At 48.5% G+C, this 14,794-nt stretch overlaps 1 protein-coding gene and 1 long non-coding RNA gene across 2 annotated transcripts in view; one reads left to right on the forward strand and one right to left on the reverse strand.

Moving 5' to 3' along the window:
- The window catches only part of LOC117602622 (uncharacterized), a 110,468-nt gene that overhangs the window by 73,263 nt on the left and 22,411 nt on the right, over positions 1–14,794 (reverse strand). The window contains exon 2 of the long non-coding RNA XR_004581007.2: positions 2,670–2,756. This is a non-coding gene — a long non-coding RNA (uncharacterized LOC117602622). The remainder of the gene's footprint in view (positions 1–2,669; positions 2,757–14,794) is intronic.
- Positions 1–14,794, forward strand: part of pxb (putative Hedgehog signaling attenuator pxb) — a 190,635-nt gene that overhangs the window by 12,948 nt on the left and 162,893 nt on the right. The gene's annotated exons all lie outside the window — the stretch shown is intronic.

A 14,794-nucleotide genomic window follows, 5' to 3' on the forward strand; every position in this document is an offset into this window, starting at 1 on the left:
GGTATCCCGGAATGAAGAGGGCAATAGTTTTCCCGGACAGTAGTCAGAGAGGATCGCGGTATTTTTAGCTGTGTTTCAACTTTTTCCTCGCTTCTCTTTCCATCTAGTCCTGGTTACATCTCGTTGTGCTACTCGTTTCCCTTTTTTTTCCAAGGCTGCGCTCGTTTGTTTTCCAAACGTCTTGGCAAAACAATTACGACGATCGAGCTGTCAGCGCTGGCACGTGTGTGTCGAAGTTTTCAAATGTACCACCAGCAAAGGGTTAAGCGGTGTGTACATCATTTTGCATGAACACTGTTTTATTTTCATCTCGATAGGAATTGAAACGTTTACGCGCGTGTAGAGAGGCTCGGGCGAGGAAAGGTGGGCTATGGAAAAGTTCGAAGCAACGGGAAAGGCTATCTGGTGTTGCCGTTGTTGCTGTTGGCTTCGGTTGCTGCTTTATCGTGGGTGTGTGTGCTCATTAATAATTTATGTTCGAGTAACCGTTACCTGTGCCGGACGTGCCGTGTTCCGTCCTGACTTTACCCACGCAAATGCCGGGGCATCGGTGTACACGAATTCCATACGAGAATTTCAACCTGGAGCCTGTAATTTTTCTTATCCGCCAAACTGCCACGATAGAAACGATAGCTGCCGCGCTACTATGTAGAGTCCATAAACGCTCGGATCGTAGCACGAATTTTGCGATAATTCAAACGTCAACCCCTTCGTTCCGCTCTCGTTGCGATTACGTGCTCGCTACCTTAAAACCGGAACCTATAACGTGCAACCCGAAAGAATTACCCGGCTGTTTCTCCCTTCGCGACGATGTACACCGAGAGAAATAAAAATATCCAGGGAGAACGTCCCGAGAATGATTTAAAATCATGAATCGATGGAAAATGAAATAGTAGATAGCGAAAAATCCATGAATAAATTGACCGCAATGCGACCAGCTTTTCTTCCCTTTAGTTTCGGAAAATTTTCCCATTATGACAAAGTACGAAGCTTTTCACCCTTCTCTCCGGCCGCATAATGCATTCCTCCACGGCGTACTTTCCTTTCCAATAAACCGTCGGTCCTTCCGGCCAATCCCGCTAACGTTTCCGCGCGATTTATTCGCAGGCTAGTCCAGCGGAGTTTCGAAGGCCTATATTTCATTTTTAATATCGCACGTGCGCCCGATATATCTCGACGCCGTTGCATCCGACCGGCCAGCAGAATCGTTCCACCGAATCGAGAGACTCGAAGCAGCTTCGTTCGTTATCGATCGCTATTTCCTTTTTTTTATCCTCGACAAACATCGCGTTGTTTCTTCCGATTTTCCAAAGGTCATCGAAACTCGAGCGCAAAGTGACCTCGTAAAAGAACTGGATAAATATTTGTTCATTTTGTTATACGTAAAGAATCGTTTCAATTTGTATTCCGATCGATAAACGCGGGTGGAAAAGCGAGTTCGTGCGATCCGGTTGCTCGATAATCGCATCCAATTAAGTTCTACCCTTCTTTTCGATTTTTCACCGCTCCGCTGCGGATACTTTTCAGCGGAGTTTGCATTTGAAAAGTGTTTTTCTGGCTGAACGAACGGATCGTTCATTTCGTTTGCCTGCTTTTGTCGAACCAACAAACAATCGATGTTTCTAAAGAATGGAAAAGTGTGCGATGGTTAGGTGAAAAGGCGCGCATGTGTAATTAAGGCGCTACGACATACATAGTCGATGGATTCGGTCTCGCGGAAACTCTTCGACGTCCGGCTATGAACACCGTGATTACGGGCTAACGAGGCCCGATTTCCAAGCGGCGGCCAACTAGGTTGCCCTTTCGTTTTCCCTTTTCAATCAGGCCGCTTGCAGTAATTACCAGATGGTAATTTTCCCTCGATCTAACGAGGAACAATGCAATTAACAGGCCTCCAATCCGAATGCACCGAATCGCCACGAATTCGTCCTAGTTCAAAGATAGCATTGCCACACGTTGGACTGTTTTCGACTTTCCCGATCGTAAATCTGTGAAAATCCTCGACGGAACGGCGATCGTAGGAAATTAATCCCCGACAGAATCCTCCCCCGACTTTCTTCTATTTTTTTTTTTCTCTCTCTCTTTCTATGCCTCTCGTCCGACGAAGTTGGAGCACAAGGAAGCTTTTTGTTCGAACTTAATCCCGGCAACGGCGAAGGCAAGTTTCCCTTTAGCTGTGCTCTAGAGAAGAACCTTCGGAGACTTTAAATTTCGACTTGGCGAACGGTGCGGTGCGACGCGGTGTGCTAGTCGAGCGCCTCCAACTTTTCATCCCCGAGCCATTACCGGATTTTGAGCACGCTTTAATCTCGCCGTTTACGTGGAATAATCGAGAGACGCCTCGAGGATGCGCGTTAAGCTCATATTTTTATAGAGAAGGCCGCCTAACACGGTCTCGCTTAAGCGTCCTGTTATTTATCAAACGAGAAAAACGAGAAACGGTTATTGATCGATCAATCTCGCGACACGGTTAACGCTAAATTTCATCCAGTTTTCGCCTCGGGATTCGCTGAATTTTCAGCTCGATACTCGGCTCGAATAATTACGAGTTGTCGGGAGAAATTTGTGCCGCTGCATCATACAGTAAAAGCTGGAAATATGCTGCTTCGTGCAGAAACCCAGCAACGTCGTGATCAAACTTCAAAATGCAATTCCAAATTTTCACTTACCCAACGGTGAAAATCCTTGCGAATTATAACGTAGAGAGAGAGAGAGAGGGGGAATCCGGGATCGAGTTTGTTCGCCAACAGCCTTCCCTGAAACATGTGAAAAAAAGCAAACGGATTTTAAACAATTTCATTATTTTCGGCTGAGCGCAGCTGCACCGAACCGCGAACGGAACGAAAGTGATTTCACGGCGGCGACGTACGTGAAATCGGTTTCCCGTTAAATGGAAAAGTAATTGACTATAAAAACAACTGGCTATACTGGAAACCGTCTACCGAATCGATCTCCACGGATGAACTTTCGTATCGAAACGAAACAGTACTTTATTTCCTAGATCAACGTAGCTTCTAACTGTTTCGATAATCCGAGCAAGGAAATTGCGAAATTTTCACCGGTTAATCAAATAATCGCGTTATTCAAGCCGTTTCGAACATTGCCAATAATATTTGTACCGGGATTCGTTCACAATGATAACAACGACTCATTGTGTTATAATAATGCAGTAACGCCGATGAAATAACGCAAGATAGTGCACGGGGAAAACAAAGCAGTGCATCGAGCTTTATGGCCGCTAGATTCCTGAATATTCAATTTCCGTGAAAAAGGCGATCTTTATTAAAAAAATATTATTAACGAAACGTTGATTGAATTTTTTATCGAGCTGCTCTTAGCCTACTCGACGTTTTCTTTATGTCTGAAAACTGACACACACGTTACAGTTTCATTAGCCTTGTGTCGTTCAAGCAGCTGACTCGATACCCGCGTTCCGTCCCGCATTCCCAATAATCGACGTTCGAATTATTGACTCGTTTCATCGGTCGCGAAATTCTCGACGCCGAATGTTCCGCAAAAGTGGCACGAATTGATATAGCCCTGGGCGCAATTAATCTAATGCGCGAACGAATATCAGCTCGATGGATCGGACGGAGCCCTCTGCAACTCTGTCATTTGTACTTCCGTACGACCGCACCGATGTCCGCTTTGTGAGGGCTATCAGACAGGATTTTATCCGATCGAGTCTGTGCCGAATGGAAACGACGTCTGATAGCGATAAACAATGTATTTCGATACGTTTACCCGCGTTAAAAGATTTCTAATTTATTTCCATTAATATTACGTAGAAATAGGATATTCAGGCAACGAGAATCAGTCGCGCGGACATTGATGGTACAAAGAGGGAAAAGCGTGGGAAAAGGGACAGCGAGCTGTACGTCTACATGGCCGATAGGACATCGTTTCGGAAACGGCACGATTTAAATAGCAAGCGCTTCCGAGCTTGCGGACGTGGCTCGCGAGATAGAACGTGCTGCGCGAACAATTAAATTCGCGCGGACACAAAGTGTAACCGATGTGAGCGGTCGGCAGAGAGAGGCGAAAATGGTTTCGCCGCAAAATTAGCGGCCGCACGCTGAAAGCGAATCCGGTGTTCCGGCCGGAGAGTGTCGCGACTGGTCTTTCTCCTTTTTGCGATCGCGATCGTGTACGCGAACGTTGCCGAGAAAATGGCGACGAGTTAGCAGTTACTGTCAGCCTCGAATATTATATAGGACCGTACACGGTTGCATTAATATCGCCGCGTTAACGCCGCGTCGCTACGTCTAGCATCCTGGATTTTCGAGATGTGTGCGCGCCGATAACGGGGGAACGCGCGTAAAATCCCGACAGAAACGAGCGGCACAGCCGCTACTGATTTCCCGAGCGGATTCTCCGCGCCACCGGCCACCGCATCGCGGATGATTTAAAAGCCCCGTGTAATCGACGCTACCGCCGCACTTCCCGACGCGTGTAACCAGCTTACAAGACCCGCGTTCCGTGTAACTTTCAGAAAATACGCATCATTTGTATCGTACAATTTTATTCGAACGAATATAATCGCAGATTTTGTTTATTGACCCAGTTACGAACCGAATCCTAGATCTTCACATTTCTTCTGGTAAGAGTGAAAACAATTGTCGGCTTTTTGAAAAAATGGGTTCATTATTTCCAGCTGCGGGGATCGCTGGTTGGGGCGCAAGAGTTTGTTGCGTTTGAGCGTGTCATGTTAAATTTCCCAGACCAGCGGCGGGGAACGGAAATAGAAGGATCGAGATGGAAACCTGGCTTGTTTTGACTACTAACCCGTTTTTTTTTTTTTCACGGTACCAAGTGTACACAGTACACGCGTTCGTGTCGCCAGCAATAACGTCGACCAAGTGGCGCTGACCGAGCTCGATTTTCACCTGGCACTGCAGTTACGCGGTGGCCTGCAATCGGAGATTTTCACCGGTGTCCTGCCGATTTTTCGACCGAACCTACAGCTGCGTATCCTGACAAGAGACCTATTTGCTAGCCCGTGCGAGTCATTGGCGTTCGATGGCCTCTGGCGTTCCGTTTGTACACGATGCCCTCGATAAAAATTAACCCTTCCCTGTACACCGGCCAAAGCGTCGCCAAAAGCAGCCTTCTCAAAATTCTACTATTTTTCGAAAACCGACAATATCTCGACGATAATTGTCAAAAATAAAAAGCAATTTTTATCTGGCAATAAAGAGAATTTTTGTTTTTCCAGTCGGGAAAAATACAATCGCGTTAAAGGTTGCGAGGGTGTTACCGCGAACTCGTTTCATACCCGAGTTGGCGTATTTTCAATTATGTGGATTTTTGGTTCGCGTCGAACTTTGCCGCGTTGGCCTCATTTCCAACGATTTTACAACCCCTTTCAACCGTGTACAGCTCGAGCTAGTGCGTGCACCGGTTTAGGCTGCAAATTGAAATTAACGAGGAAAAAAGGCTTCGACGAAAAACAGAGGAAGCTCGACCCGAATTTCGGACAAGTCACGCGATACACGATATACTACTCGTAATTCTCTTCGACGTTGTACCCTCGATATCTAGTCTCATCCTAATCGATCTATATCGCTCAGTTTTCGTCACGAGTTTTTTCGCTCGCCAGCCTTTGTACCGCGTTTCGATATTTTCAGCTATTTTTTTTTTTTTTTTTTTTTTTTTCGTTTTTGTTTTCCAAACCATCTCGATAGAACGAACCAATTTTTGGGGGAAATTGAAATCCGTTGCATAGCCGGATGATTCTAGTTTAAACGTTCTGTGTCCCGAATTTTTCCATGAAAATTCTCGCCTCGCGTTGCTGGGGATTCATCGAATGAAACTGGCAGATAGGAGACGCGGTTTCTCGCAACAGGAGAAGGAAGCGACTTCGCGATGCGGAGTAGCTCGAACGGGATTGTTACAGCGGTACGTAAAGCGGACAATTCGCCGGCTTGCTCTTGCTCGACGAATTTCGAAATGTTTTCGGTAACGACGAACATCGTGGATATCGTGGCGCGATTTTCGCAACGTCGACGGAAGTCGAGGAGGAGCCGTTTCCAGGAACGGCCGCTTCGCAGTCCCATACCCGTTCGTGCCAGCAGGAAGAAACGCGATTTCCGATAGTCTCGGCTGTTTTTAAGGGTTTCGATTTTCCCAACGAGTTAACGCGCCCGCTTGCACGTGCTGCGCCCACAAAATCCCGTACCTTTTTACTTTGTCTCCTTTGAAGATTGCCACGTTTCGCGCACATGGCAGATTCATATTTTACTTTTCATTTTCTAAATTAAAAATTGCAACCCGAGGTACGAGATTCGAGCGTTCTCCACTGCGCTCGTTTCCCCGGAATTTCAAAAACTGTAAATTCAATGTTTGAAAATTTTTGCAACGTAACCTCGCAGCTGGAAACTGTGGAGTTAATTTTGTTCGGCCAACGGTATTTGTATTTTCGCGAATGAATTTCGTTTCGCTAGACAGAATCGGGTGCGCGAATAAATTGTCGCACGGCAGACAACGAGAGCCGTTTCGTTACACTATGTAAAAGCGTGTTGGCCTTTTGTGTTTCAGGAAGAGATTCATAAAATCTCGTCGTCCCTTTCGTTTCGTCGGTTTGATTACCGTTGTACCGAGCACGCCTACTTTATTTGCACGTTGTTCACGCGAGTATCGTGATGAGAGATGAAAAATAAAAAGAAAGGAAAAGAAAGAGGCGGGAGAGAAGAGACTGGCTGCTCGCGAGTATAAATCCGGGCAACGACGTGAAACGGGCATAAATCTCCGGTTTAGAACAAAGAATCTCGCGGGGGAGTGTTTGCACAGAGTCCGTTAGGCAAACTCAATGGCCGAACGCGAACGACGGCCAACGGGCATTCGTGCTTTTTATCCGTCCGTCTTCTTTCTCTCCCTTCCTCGTTCCTTCCTCCTTCATCCGGATCCGCAGGGCGGACGTTATTTCCTCTCGTTCTCTCGGCGCAGCGTTAACAGTGCGAAACGACGATTTCCAACAAAGCGGCTCGTCGACAAAGCTGCGTACAACTTCTTTCTACTTTTTTCTTCTCCACCCTCCACGCGCGCCAAGTCTAACACCCAATTTCAGCGTCCCTTTTTTTCCTACCCCCCACGTTCGAGGGTGCGTGAACAGACTGCGCACAAACAGGTACACGCGTGCCGCGATAGAGAAAGTACGCGGGAAGAAGTATGGTATGAGGTGGTCGATTTAAGAACCACCTACCACTTCTTCGACAATAGTTTAATGTCTCCCCCTTGCTTGCAATTCGCCCTATCCCTGGTCTGGAGCCGACCAGCAGCCCTTCGAATTGGATTCCCCGGTTCCTTCGAACCGAGCAGACCACTTCGTCCAGTAATTCTCACCCCGTGAAACCCTTGCGAGATTCCATTCTATCGCGTCGCTGTACTTTCCTACCCTTCCCTTCTCGTTGCTCGAAGACTCGCGTTCCTTTATTCCTTCCATTCCGTTAGCACCCATTGCGACTACGGAACGAGACGGACAGAGGAGTGCAGGGGGGATGGTCGGTTCTCCAATTTGCAAACGAGGGTGTATCTCGAGGCATCGCGAGCTTCCGAGGGCAACAGGGGAGATTCCACGGTTAATTTAGGTGTTGTGTTTCCTCGGGGAGCCGTCTACCGTCGACCCATCTTCTTCCCTTAGGTCATTCCCATCCCCGTCCCGGTGAAAAATATCGTCGGTGGCTCGACGGTGCTAAGGTCGACGAGATCCCGCCCTGCCATACCCATTTCGCGAATAGATCGATGTTTTTTTACACCAAACTACCGCCTCTCGCTTTTCTATTTGGCCCACGAGCTGGCCGAGTTTAATCCCTTGAAAGAATCTTTTTCAATCTATCCGAGAGAAAGCGTCGTTTTCGCGTTTCGATGGATAACCGAGGCGCCATACGGCGGGGTGGAGGAGGGAAGGGTCCGAAGCACTTATCGAAATGACGACGAAGATCGATTTCGTCGGAACAAACGCTCGTTCGATCTTTCCGGAGCCTATAAACGTCTTGGAATATCTCGAACATGATCTTCTTGTATGTCTCGCGTCGCCCGCCATTCAAACTTACCCCCCTGTTTCGAGCTTAAGTGGTGCGTTCGAAACGTTCATCCTTGTCCCTCCACAATTATTATGAACGATCCCCGTTGCGAAAGAGAAGTTGCGTCGCTGATGTCACGCTCCTAATGCTACTCGACTCTGATTCGATCAGAACACCCGTCGTCCTGCCAACGAAAACCACTTACAACTTTTATTACGGCCAATCTTGCCTTTCGGAAGAAACCACTTTCCCCCTCGTACGCGGCGGGAGTAAAGAGAATAGCTTCGCAACAGCTCTTTCGTTAGAATGCATGGAGCAACAGAAGTGAATAACGCAAATCGGTTCTCGTCGGAATCGCTAATGATCCCAATCTGAATTCTCTTCTTGAATTTTCCGAGGGTTGAATCGATTCAACGTAGAAAGATATCATCGAGAAACGATTGTTCTCGGTCGAATTGTAATCTAGAGGCAGGTAGGAATACGCGAGAAACGATGCTCGCGACTAAACTTCTCCTCTCGACAATCGCGTCCCGAATGAACCCCGTCGCGGCGGGTGCATCGCATTGTACGCCAGTTTCTGCAGTCTTCTCTAATGACTCGGGACTGTCTCGCGAACGAGCAGCGACAGACTCGCCGCGATTCACCCACCGACCGTAAGCCATCCTCGTCTCACCCTTAGCCCCCTCGTTCGCCCCTTTGTTTATGCGTCTGTCTTAATGCGGCCGCGTAATGTCGGAGTTATGTTTTCGGCCGCCACACACGACGAGCGTGCCCTCCCTCTCGCTGCAAACGAGCCACGAAATTCTCGGCCCGCTATTGTTGCCTCGCTGAAAATTATCTTCTCAGAATTTCGACCAGGCGTTATCCTCTTCACCCCGACACACGTTCGTCACCGTCCCAGTTGTCCGCGAACGAATACGTTTTCGTTTCCAATTGCGTCTCGCGAATTTCATTTTTATTTATCCACCTTCGGCGCAACAACAAAGCCGTTCGATATTTCATTTTCTCCCCCCGAGGAATCAAGAATCCAAATTATCCTGGCGCGGTTGCTCATGCCCGCAAACAGAGTTCGCTTCCGTTGTCGCCGCGGTCCCGGTGCACCGCGATAAACGAGACTTTCCAGGGAGTTTGAATTAAAACTGTAACTTTCCATTTAAATTCCGCACACGAGCGGCGCGGTACACCGCGGTGAATTCCACTTCGCTCCGGCTAAATTTGAATCCGCCCGTGTCCCCCCCCCCCCGACCCGCCGCGCCTGGTTCGCGTTATTTTGTCCAGTGTCATCGTCGCGGATTATCGCGAGTAATAATAATCAATTTGAACGCGGCCCGGCGCGGCTAGGTCCGCTTTATATTCGCTCGTTGGTCGTCGCGTCTCGCGCCACGCCTACGATCGAAAACGGGTAGCCCGTCGTTCCGTGGCCGCTCGCAAATCTTTCGTATCCGGCTCAGCTCGCATCCAGTTAAACGACACCACCAACCACGCGAGATGCTAACTCGTTCTGAATTATGTTCTCGGTGTGACACTGAACTGCCACTCGTTTCGTAGTTCCGCTCGACGTTTCGGAAGCCCACGGGTATACATATAGACACACGCTGATGTCAGCGAACGATCGAATCGCACCGGTGACTCGTATGTTTCGCGGGAACATGTGTTAAAACAAACTACTAAAAATAACGAGTCATCTCTTGATCAATTGCTCGAGAATAAATCAGCTCCGTTCCGTTTCGAAGGTGAAAAAGCATGATCGTTTCATCTAACGAGCCGGATAATCGAGTGGAGGAAATGAAATTGAAATTGAGATTCCCGCTTCTGGAGGAGCAATTATAAGTGTACCGCTTTGAAATTATTCTTGAGCCCGCGATGCTCATTGTTTCGAAGTTAAACGAGGTCTCGAAGAAGTGGCGCGATTTCCTCGTTCCAGTGAATCCGAGAATAGCCGTCGGCGCTTAGCGACCGAGTAATTATTTTATAAACATACCGCTCGTTAAGACGATATCGTCGAACAGTTCTCTAGTTTCTACCTTTTCTTTCTTCTCTCTCGGCCACCGTAAACGGGGTCGGTCGTCGTATTACCGTCGTTTTACATGGCAAACCGATCAACCGTTCGTTTCCATGGCGACTCGAGAGACATTCCATATTTTTAATACGCGTTTCCTTGGAGGAAACGAGCAACCGAAGCAAGCAATATTTTCGTGCAATTTAACGCGAAAGTTGGTCGAAACGACGCGACGCGCAGTATCCTTGGTTCCGCGAGGAGGAATTAAAGCGAGGATAAAAGCTAGCTACCCCTCGAAAGTGGATCGGGGGTAATACCTCGGGTTGGGAGGCTCGACGTATGCGGCCGTATTCCGTGAAATACGAGGCAGTCCCGTAACGCAGCCGGGACGTCGAGTCGTAACGATACTTTACGCGAGCGTAGTTTCCGTACGCGAAATTCCGTGGCTCGGTAGCGGCCGTTTCCGTCGGCAAGAGATTTTAATATCCTGTCCTTTGATACCCTTAAAACTCGCCGCGTTCAGACTCGAGATATCTGTAGCTGCGATCCAATTCCCTGAATAGAGCTCTCGAAACGAATGGAGATAGCTACCGCATCGAGTTACGTGGCCCACCCTCGCTCTACCTATCTACCCACATACCTAGGCCAACGGTTTCTAGCGCCGAGTGTTCGTTTCGAGCGTTTGAACGAGTCGCCGTCGTAGACGAAGCAGAGACTTTGGATGCTAACGAAACGTATCGGGCCAACACCGGGGGACGAATCTGTTTGGGATTTAAACACGATCGCGCGAAAAGCTTTGGCATTATTAAACAGACGAAATACAGGAACGGGACGAAAGATTAACTACGCTCCGGTGGATCGGGATAACCGGGGATCGTTTACTGCAGCGAGAGGACCTCCGTGTACCCGCGTTCAAACGACACGATTTCGGTATGCGATCTGGGTCAAGCATTTTCTTTTCTCCTCCCTCTCAGACCCGATCTTTCCATCGAGCACTCCGTTTCCATCGTTTCATCAGACTGTTCCGTTCGGTGAAAAACTGAAATCTAGCTTCTGTTGCACGTACCGATGCACTCGAGAAGATGCACGCTCGACCGACATACTCTTCTTGTTCGAGGATCATTAGGGATCCTGCGTCGAAGTATTCGACTCTGAAAGCCCCGCCGTTTTGTATCGTTCGGCCTCGATCCGCTTCGAACCGATGAAACGTTCGAGAAGAAAGCGAGACTGGTGGTTGGCTACGGTTTCCAGCCAAGCCAACTTCACCGTCGTCGTCCTGGGGGAGAAGGAAGCTGGTGGCACCCTTTGTCGACCGGCCGGGCATTGTTTCCAGTGGCCATAAATTGTCTCGTAGGCTAGGCTCCAGCTTCCTTCCTTCCTTCCTTCCTTCCTTCCTTCTCACCCTTAACCGCCACTGTTCTCCCTTTCTCCTTGATTTTCTTCGCCAACCGTCTAGCCTCGATCTACGACGCCAACCACCAGGGTGAAACCAACGGTGCAACCCTCCTTCTATTGATAACGCTCCTCCCTTTACCTTGACCGTGCTTGTTTACGCGACAAAACGCGTGGCGTTGAACTATTCTACCCTGTTTTAGAAAATACAGCTTATCCCAGTTACGTGAGATATCGTGTATTCGTTGTTTAAATAGTTGCTACACAAAACACAGCCTCCAGTTGCATAGGATGAAGGTATTTACTCGTATGTATTGATACACTAGCGGAGGCCAACCTCGTCCGTCCCTACGACATCATTTCCTCCAACTACCTTCATCCCTTAGGTGGCATCGCCATTTCCGGAAAGCTTCCATACGCCACGCACGCACACACTTTCGGCTCCCTCTCGAACAACGTAACGTTACTTCTTTCCATCCCTCGGGGAGTAACCTATCGACTTTGAAACAATATCTTTACCCGCGGGAGGTGGTCGTATCGTCGGCCATTTACGTCGCTTATGACCGAGAACGTATTGGCGTAAACGAGCGTGCACTCTTCTATTCCGCAGGGGCAGAAGTGCGTGAAACTTGCCTCATCCATAAGCAACGATAACGCTCGCCCCGAAAATCCCTCCCTCTACTTAGAACGAAACCGTAGGGCATCGAACCGTTCGATGAAATATCGAACAACGGGAGAGACGTTCAGGAGAAACGAAGCCGTGAAGAATTGATAATTCATTGCTGTTCGCGGGTCGATGATCCTTATCGGGGATTTTCAACGTGCTCAACAGCGAACAACGTATAGAGTGTGGAGTAACGTGTTTGCACAAGCGTTCATAGGGGACGACGAATCGGCCAACTTAAATCCGGAAGGATATCTCGCGTACTCTTCCCTTTCACGCGTCCCACTCGATTCGACTCGACTGCCACTCGAGGGAATCAGAGTCGCGAGATAACGCTCGCTGGTGTGCAGCTGTTGCCACAAGGGTTGCGTCAACGACGCTCCGAGTAAAGCTATCTCGCCATTAATTCGATCGGCTCGCTATCTCGCGCTGTCCGGAACCGAGCCATTTTTCAACCGGCGACTCGTCGCTAAAAGCGTCGATTCCGCTACTGCAAATACGCGTCGGAATCGGCTCTGAAACGTTACGTTTGAAACGAGCCTTACCGAGTATTGTTAATTGTCGGACGATAAATATTTCAATTTCTTTCATAAGAAGAACAAAAGGGAAGAAGAGAATTCTTCCCGAAGACGAAAGATCGAAACTGCATCCTTCGATGCGGACGGAAACTTTGGATTGGCCGTGATCCAGTCGCGTGGTTTATTAGATATTTCCTAGGCCAGCGATCGATGCGTTTCGATATTGTACCCCGGCAGAGATTTCATTTGTCTCCCTTTGTACGCTCATCCGTGTAACGCTTTTCATCCTTTCGAGTCGGATTTCGCAGAAAGAACGCAAACGTTTGGAACCTTTCGTATTCGATAATCACGAGACAGAAAGCAGAGGAAAACGTCAACGACGAATTTTCTATCATTCCTCTACTCTCGGGACGGCCGTGCAACCCCTTTCGTTCGACCGGATACGAAGCCACTCGGAAAGACGATCCTAAATTTTCCTGCCGGTCCTCGAGGCTATGAAAGCAACTAGGACGAAGGGATAAGAGTCGAAGGATGATTTTGTGCGGTAATCAGAGGCACGAAAGGGGTACACGAGCGTAAACGCGCGTTCACAAAGAGGCAAGCCGAGCGAACTTCCAGCCTCCTGCTTGCCTATGGGTCGTTACAACCCCTTCGCGGATATGCAAACTCAACCAGCCGGGGACACGATCAAACGTGTGCGTGTAAATATTCATTTGGCCGATAGCAGGCTGTGCCAGTGCGTGGCTATGCCGATTTAGCGAGCAAACTTCGTCCGAGGGAGGCTCGATCGAGCTCAGATTATGCCGCGAACAAAGTTTGAAACGGGCTCATTGCCGGGGATCTCTGGGTACACAGAGATAACCAGAAAGCAAGAAAGGGTTAGCGGTCGTCTGACACGGTGAACCGTTGGACGTTCTCTTCCGGTAGCTCGGGACAGGACGACACCGTTACCACTGATCCTTTCTCCGTCACGCACCCTTTTCGACCCTCTGCGAAGGACTTGGCCACAGTCCACTAATTGAAAGCTTCCATCGTGTCCGCAAAGAGGACCGTGCCTTCTCCTCGTAATTGTTTCCTAGCTGCGAGGAAAGCCGCTTTCCCTCCGTCTGTTTTTCTCCGTTCCTCTTTTCCCTCATTCGACGACTTGCCAACAAAGACGCTGCCGTCGCTCCGCTCCGGTTGCAAAAGCGAAAAGCTGACAGGCAGGCCGAGAGAGTATCGGAAGTGTAAACTTCTCTTTAAATCTATTCTTTTCTGCGGTCTACTTTGATCGAACGCTTTGTTTTCCACCTTGCAAACAATTCTATCCGGGAGGATAAAGAACTCGATGCGTCTTCGGGGTTGGTAATTGATCGAATGGAAATTCGTGCGAACGTCGAAAGCGTCTTTCGTCGAGATTAACGCTCTCGGCTTCTTTCGTTGCTGCGAAGAAAACGCATTTCCAAGGAGAATTCGAGCGAACCTTCTATCGGTCTTTTTTCGAGGGTTGAATAGAGAAAGAGAGCAGTTTCTTCCTCGAACAGGTGACGTTACTTGCGCGAAAAATCCGCCGCGAAACTTTTTCCTCGCCGCGGAGGAGGTACTTAAAGTGCCGTTAGATCGCGCGAGAACGAGGCGGAAGTGGGTTTGAAGAAAGTTTTCCCGAATGACCTGCCACGTATAAGGGGTCTTTCTTGCACACGCACGGCTGCGGTTATTGCACGCTGTGTTCGCCATTAGAAACGAAAGCAGCCCGAAGCGAACTCGTAAATTTTCCTTTCGATTAAACTTGAAATTCAGCTAGAGCGGACGACATTTTATTTCGTCCGTTACCCTTCGAGGAAAATACGAAGCGAACGTTGCGCGAAACGAGACTACGTTTCTAAATATGCTCGAAATTCCTAATTACATTTTCTCCGTACAACAGTTAAGGAAACGAGATCATTTTTGAAATTAGAAAACTGTGTTAGTCGACGCGACGGGGCTGCACAAGCGTGTAAGGATTATTGAAACAGTAACCTCGTTGAAACGTGTAGAATACGTTTAACGCTCTAATGACCGATGTTACGTATTCAGGACTTTGTTACATAATTTTTTACGCCAACACGGTAAATATCGAAAGAATGACAGGTGTGTTGAAACGAATACATCACGGTCCGTGCTTTACGCAGAGGGAGGAACGTATCCCCGGGACACGGAATACTCGAGGAGGGAACTCCAG

Source organism: Osmia lignaria, chromosome 12 (genome assembly GCF_051020975.1).
Source record: "Osmia lignaria lignaria isolate PbOS001 chromosome 12, iyOsmLign1, whole genome shotgun sequence".
NCBI classification, from domain to species: domain Eukaryota; kingdom Metazoa; phylum Arthropoda; class Insecta; order Hymenoptera; family Megachilidae; genus Osmia; species Osmia lignaria.